This window comes from Grus americana, chromosome 1 (assembly GCF_028858705.1).
Source record: "Grus americana isolate bGruAme1 chromosome 1, bGruAme1.mat, whole genome shotgun sequence".
Lineage (NCBI taxonomy): Eukaryota > Metazoa > Chordata > Aves > Gruiformes > Gruidae > Grus > Grus americana.
In genome coordinates, this window is record NC_072852.1 from 198,707,597 (window position 1) to 198,713,596 (window position 6,000).

Genomic DNA, 6,000 nt, shown 5'->3' on the forward strand with positions numbered 1-6,000 from the left:
AAAGATGGCTCTGGCCAGTGCCAAGACACAGTAAATGGTCTTCCAAAAACTGAACCTTCTTTCTAAAGAATAGAAGGCTTTAGAACACAGTGTCAGCTCAAATAACAAGAAAGAGGTGGCAGGCTGTCTCTGGACTTCCACAATGGCTGCTACCATACTCTTTTCAAGACTGGTTACAACCTTCTTTCTCAAATGATTTTGAGGAGTCTGTTTTTGAGAGTAGAGTGTGAGAATCCAGAAAAAAAAATTGTGTAATCAGCCAGACCTTTCAATTTTGTTTCTCTTTTCTTGGTGTTTGGTTCAAATACTTGCAGGTTTTGAAATCAGCACCAGGAAAAGACTGAGTACTTTTTATTTGTGTGCATGTGCACCTCTGTGAAAAATATATATAAAAATATAAGAGTCTGCAAATCTCCTAGCAAAAATCTTCATGCAAAACTTCACAGCCTGAAGAAGTGTTGTGTCTAAAGAAAGCAAGCCAGGGAAACAGTATTATGCTATGATTTTTTCACATATTACATTTTTCACAAATAATGTTGCAAGTAAGTTTACAATTCCTCATTAACAAGGAAACTTTATTTTGGAAAAATTGCCAGACATTTATGCAAAGAATTTCCTTGTTTCTGAAATGAAATAAATTGCTACATTTAACGTAAACTTATATATGTGCTATTTTGTCATTGTTTAAATTAGTACTTTTTTGTTTTGTACACATTGTACAATTTCTTGAATCTTGAAACTTTTTCCTCAAAACTGCCCTATTCTACAAGCTGTCTACTTTTCTACAACACAGAGAAATATGTTTTTACCAGTAAATTTTTTATGATAACAGAGTAATGGTATTCACTATACAAAATCCAAATTCCACAGATCAACTTCTAGAAACCAAATAGGAGCGCTCTCTTCAGGTTTATACAGACACAATATGATGAGGTTTTCAGAACTGTTTATAAGAAATGTTAATCTTCAGAAGTAGTGAATGCTTAATGCACAACTACAAGTTAGTAATTTATTTGGGTGTTGTTGTATGATTTACATATGTTGCAGTTTAAAAAAGTAATTCTTCAATTTCAGAGGCTGATACGTGTTATGTGACTTAAATTAACAGCAATATTGACAAATATATTAATTTGGAACATCATGGTGAGTCTCGCCGCTGAAGTGGAAAAAAGATAATTAGATGTTCAGTATCACTCTGTTAAACCTAAACCTCCACGTATTAGCAGAAAGCAGGTAAATTTAACATCAAATTTAATATAATGACAATTTGTTAAGAGACATTAGTTTGCTAAGATTTTCAGGCGCGTACACCCCTAACAGTAAAACACTATTTTTGATACTATATGTAGTTTTTCTCTAACGTTTTCATAAATATGTACAAATGTTGACCTTGCATGACCTTTAAAAATTATGTAAAACAGAGTAGTTAATCAAACAGCTCAGTAATTTGACATATTATTCCCCATTATTTGCTGACTAAAGTCACTTACTATGAATAATTGTCAGAAACTAAAAAGTAAAACTAGCACTTACATTACCTTGGTAATGTTAATGAGGTTTGTAGACAGCATTTTAATTACAAACAGTATATATATGATATGATTGCAAGGTACATTGCCCAGGAGTATTTTGACCTGACATTCAGGTAAAGGTATTAGGTTGCTCAGTGAAAACTATTGTATTAAAAAGAATATCTAAACTAGAAGCCTCAAAAGCATTTTCTTTCCTTGAAAGCTGTGATGTTTTGTAACAAAACCTTTATAACAGAAATACATACTACTCCTGCTTTGGGCTTTATAATAGTTGGTAGGAGACAATAATATCCATATTTATGCACTCATATAGTGCCTACAGACTGAAACCCGTTTCATTGATTTTATTTTAAAAGTAGGTTACAATACCATATTCAGAGAGTAATTATTACCAATTCACTGACAAACTGGAAGACTTTCTTAAGAGGGGCTCCTCCAGTCTGTACTGATAGATAAAATTTATCGCTTTATTAATAACTTAAATGACAGAGTATACTTGTTAAACTTGAGCATGACACTAGCCCAAGGAGAGCTAGGAGCCAGAGTATACAGGACTAAAACTCAGAATGAACATGCTAAATTGAAGACATGATCTAGGAGAAAATTAAGATGCAATTCAAGAAGGTCAATAGTTTAGCTAAGAATAATCAACTGAGAAAATACAAGATGAGGACAAATAATATGTAGCTATTTTTCCAAATGGTATTTTGGTGGTTAGAGTTATTAAGAGTTAAAAGTGATCAGCAATAGAATATTCTTGCATAAAAGACAACACGCTGCCTTGAACTGTAAACTAATCTTTACAGTTGGTAAAGCTACAGCTTTAGTTTTTTATAGAGGGTACTCTACCTAAGGAATACAGAAGAACTGAAAGGAATTCAGCAGAAAATATTAAGTACCAGAGGTCTAGAAAAGGTGACATAAAAGGAAAAATTAAAGAATTTGGATTCTTTCAGTTGAGAGGAGACTGAGTGGAGATGCAACAGAAGACAGGGAAAAACACCCAGAATGGACATGCAAAGTGAAAGTTCACTCTCCTCATTCCGCAGGAATACTACTTGTTTGTGGCCACCAGAAGGAATCCTTTCCCAAAAGGTAGCCCTCACTTTCTACAGATTTATAGTACGCACTCCTCAGTGCCTGGGTGTTGAACTTGTAACAACGATGGAGTTTTCTTTAATCAGTATTCTATTTTGTATCAGTCTCTTACTTCTACAGAAACACTACGCTCAGTTAACTAGTTTTCACCATGATTTTATCTAGTCCAACCACACCAGAGAGGTTTAACAATGAAGTAAAATATTTTCTATCATGGTTCAAGAGAAGCCTTCTAGAGAAGGCTTTAAAGTATAGCATTACAAGGTTTGCAAACAGAAAAATGCTGTATATGCAACCATAGTTTTCAGGTAAAAGCAAATACCTCAACTGTTTGTCCAGGTATACCTTTACTCCAAATCCTCAAGGCATGGATTATCTTTCAAAGCTGGTAACTTAGTTTTTATGGCAAAAGTTCATGTCCAAAACACTCTCAATTCCTAAATTCCTTTTTTTTTCCTTTTACCAAACTTCCCACACTTCCATACCTTAATGGCATTTTATATGCCTCCCTTGCTTCACCTGGCCATTTTCATTGCTTAAGATTTCACATGCTGTAAAAGAATATTTGTTCAACACACAGTTATATTTAAGCTCCTGACTTCTAACACGAGCTCAGCCTTTGATTGCAATAGCTGCATACAATTTGGACATGTTATCAGAAGAGAAAGCTTATTAGCAAACAAAGCATTTTGTTTCAGTTCGTTATAAAACGGCAAAATTCCACACTCCACCTCTCCGTAGCTTAAGCACTGCTGCATCAACATTACTGTTGTGAGTTTAACTGAGATGAATATGAAGAAAATTAACTCACATACCTGTTTACAGAACTAAGCACTAAATCCATAGGCATCCAAATATTAAATCTGTACTCAAAATCTTAAATTAGACCCTGCATCACTACATTGATTTGTTCTTATCTCTTAGTAACATCCTACCAGTCATTTTATAAGCAATATATTCACTTTCACAAAAACACATTGAAAAGTTAGTCAATGACAGTTTAGAATGACACCTTCTTTAAATGCACTACACATGCTCGCTCCTATGCAAACCAAGTTTTAACTGTCATGCTGTCAAGAAAAATGATAATTCCCTAGTCTCACCTATCTTTTTAAGGAAGTAAGAACTACAGAACATTTTACAATAGAATTTTTTAAATGTTTAATAAAATCTGCCACTTGCATGAAAGTGCAGAGAAATGTTATATTTGAAGCTGACAATGGAAAAAACCCAACAAACCCCATCACCAAAGAAGAAAACACACAAAAGTGGGAAACATTTCAAGTTTTATACATGCTTATACTTCTCTTTTCTCAGCCCTCTCTCAGCTTAATGAAATATGAAAGTCCATTAATGAAAAACTGAGCATACATAAGGTAGTCTCCAAGCTGCATTGGGTCATTAACTGTGCATTTATTAAGAAAAGTCACAATCTGAAAATCACCATAAGTATAGTGCCTTATCAATGTCCAATGAACAACCATAGGCATTACCTGCAGAAACAGATTTATGTTGTTCAATCTAGTCTGCTTTTGAATGCCCCCCTAAATGTGATTCCAAATTTGTTATATTAGTAAAAAAAAAAAAAAAAAGCCCCCAAACCAAAAAGCTATACAGGCTTTTCTGATCTAATGAAATTAAGCTTGTTGCGTGTAAGTATTTCCTTTGGCTTTTGCAACAAAAATTGTGGAATTACCTTGGTTCTTGAAAATCTGAAAGTAAAACAGAACTGCAGATGATCATTCTTAAGGTAGATTCTCTGATTTAACCAAGGGAGTTAGTGCAGAACATTCTCTACGAAAGGGACTTTGCCTTATTTGAAATTACTGAAATTTTTTCACTCTCAGGGCAGTTTGCAATGTACAGTTCTTTGTCTGGGCTGGTAAGGAAGGGGGCTTTTGAAGGTGTACAATTTTTTTGTTTGTTAGTCTTTAAGGTGGTTCGATGTTGTTGTTGTTTCACTTTGTAGCAAAGGTACCTAGAATCTCTGTGGGGCACTCTGTTCACTTTTTATTCCTTAAATAATTTTAGAAGAACTAGACAAAAAATACAAATCTGACTTATTGTCCTTTATATAAACTATGAGCAACGGGGAAAAAAATAATTGTGAAATGTTTAAAGTGGGATTTAATCTCCAATAGTGTTAATGACATCCACATATTTTATTAAAAGTTTATACTTAATCTACGAATGTTCAGTTAAAAAGCCCCAGCAAAGTGTGATTCAAAAAGAACAGCACTGCATTTACAGTTATGTCACACAACACATACGCTGAAGTCTCAGGTGTACTGCTATGCATTTCTTTCCGGTAAGATTTTGCTATTTGTTTCCTTTTCCTAAACATATCTAAACCGACACAAAGATGTAAGCAAATTCCACGGGAGAGACTATTAAAGATGTCAACGTTACACCTCTACGGATACTTAATCCTTCCTCTCCGTAACAAACGGCAACTGAGGATGCAAGAGTGAAGCAAGTTCAGTGAACTGCTCGCGAAGGGAAGCAGCGCTGCAGACCTCTCAGCAAAACGCTGCGCCCCCTCCCCACGCTCACCTCCCGCGGCGATCCTCTCCCGCTTCTCTCTGCCCCTCACTCCCGCTGGAAACTTTCTGCCGGCCGCAGCACCGCTGCCGAATCGCAGGCGCTGAGCAAGGGGATCCCAGCGGCACAAGCGCCACGCTTCTCAGCCCTTCCCCGCCTCAGCCCAGCGGGAAAAGCATAGCCTGAGGCACCCGACTGAGTTTCTAGAGCACGAAGCTGTCTGTAATAAACCGACGTGCAACCCTACACCGAGGACTGCCTCCTCGCCTTCCTCCTCTGCCCTTCGCCCCCCGGCAAGCGGTGGGAGGATAACTTTTCGGAGACACTTGCCCTCTCCCTGCACTTCAGGCGGGTCGGCTGAGGGGGAAGGCGCGCGGGGCTGTTACCTGATGTCCCCGCTCGGTTCCAGGGCAGGGCAGAGTCCCCGCGGTCCCCTTCATGCCCGAGGGGCCGGCCAACCCGCCCTGAGGAACAAGTCTTCATCCAGCTTCCTCCCCGCAGGCAGCGCCTCCCTCCTTCGTCCCGGCGGGGCGGCAGCCCCGGGCGCTGGGCGGGCGCCGCTCTCACAGCCTCGGTGATGCGGCGGGGAAGGAAGGAGGGACAGTGGGAGGGAGGAGAAGAGGCCGAGCAGGGGGCGGGAAACGAGCCGTGCCCTCCCTCTCTCCTCCCCACGCCGCCGCGGGGAAACACGCCGGCCAGGGAGAAGCCCCTCTTCCCGGGCCGCCGGCTCTCTCCTCGCCGGGCCGCCCTCTGCCACACGCAGTTCCCGCCCTCGCCGTCGCAACAGGCGCCCGGCGCGGCCCCGCCGCCCCACCGCAGCAGCTCCATG

General features: G+C 39.4%; 1 protein-coding gene across 5 annotated transcripts in view; it reads right to left on the bottom strand.

Moving 5' to 3' along the window:
• Positions 1 to 5,756, bottom strand: part of SGCG (sarcoglycan gamma) — a 153,834-nt gene extending 148,078 nt beyond the window's left edge. For 4 of the 5 annotated variants that reach the window (XM_054820167.1, XM_054820197.1, XM_054820148.1 and 1 more), the window contains exon 1: positions 5,558 to 5,750. The gene's annotated coding sequence lies outside the window, so the exon portion shown is untranslated. Of the gene's footprint in view, positions 1 to 5,557 lie in introns of all 5 variants that reach the window. The other variant, XM_054820178.1, reaches the window with a different exon arrangement.
• Positions 5,757 to 6,000: the final 244 nt, after the last annotated feature.